The following is a 1078-nucleotide window of genomic DNA, read 5'->3' on the forward strand; positions in this document are numbered from 1 at the left end:
AAGAGTGAGAATGACTAAATGAAGGGGGAGCTGCTTCAGAAGTACGGGAGTCAATGGTGAAAGTATTGTGACAGTTAAACCTCCCTGGCTTAAAGGGCTGTCATTATGAGCAACACAGCGTCAGTTATTTTGTCAGAGCTCAGACTCTGTAGCCACAAGGCCAGAGGAAGCTGGATGATGTACCAGTCATTGCATTCCCTTTATGGTCAAGTATCTCCTGGAGCCTGTGCTGGCTCTTCACCAACCCATGTTTGGGTTTCCAGTTCTTATCAGGAGACAGCAGAGCAGTTGTCCAGAAGTGCCTGTGAAGGTCCTGACTTTGAAAGGCACCTGCCTCAGGCATCTACTTACGCGTTCATCATGTTTCACGAGTCTGCAGAAGCCACTTAAAAACAATGCCCAGCACTTCCCTAGGTGAGTGGTCACCAACCTCAGCAGCTGTCCTTTGAAGTAATTACAATTTTGTACAAATTGATGTTTGCAAAGGCTGGAACTTTTGCAAAGGACTAGAACTGAGGAAAATCAGAGGAGGACTTTTAGGAGCTGTATTTTTTAATTACATTGTGTTTGAGGGGTCTTTTTCCCCTTAAAATAATATTTGTTTTTTTTCCTCTGGTTTCTCCCTCACACATATGCATTTGCTTTGAGTGGGGTGCTGTCTTCTTTCTTGGAACGTGTCCCAAGATACTGGTTTCCAGCAGGCAAACCCTAGGCTGAAACCCAGGAGGCTGTGTTACATGAGAGCTCTTCTGCTGAGGTCATCCTGCAGCTTCGTGTCTTCTAATAATTACTACTAAGTTTTCTGATGTGTTCCCTTTTAAAAAAAACAAACAACACAATTGATTTTAATACAAACTTTTCTTCAGCATAAATTTTATAGGCTAAAAGCACTGAAAACTATTATTCTGTCTGTTTCAGGAATTAATATCTGTGGAGCTTTGTTTTACACTTGATTACATTTCATATGTCTTCCCATCTTTAAAGCTAGTGCAAGTTTTAGGTGAATATTAAGACTTTCCAGAAGTTCTGACTGTTCTGATAATAGTCTTGGTTTAGATGTAGCATTAAATGCTACTCT

Source organism: Chaetura pelagica, unplaced genomic scaffold (assembly GCF_000747805.2).
Source record: "Chaetura pelagica isolate M959 unplaced genomic scaffold, ChaPel_1.0 scaffold275, whole genome shotgun sequence".
Taxonomy (NCBI): Eukaryota; Metazoa; Chordata; class Aves; order Apodiformes; family Apodidae; genus Chaetura; species Chaetura pelagica.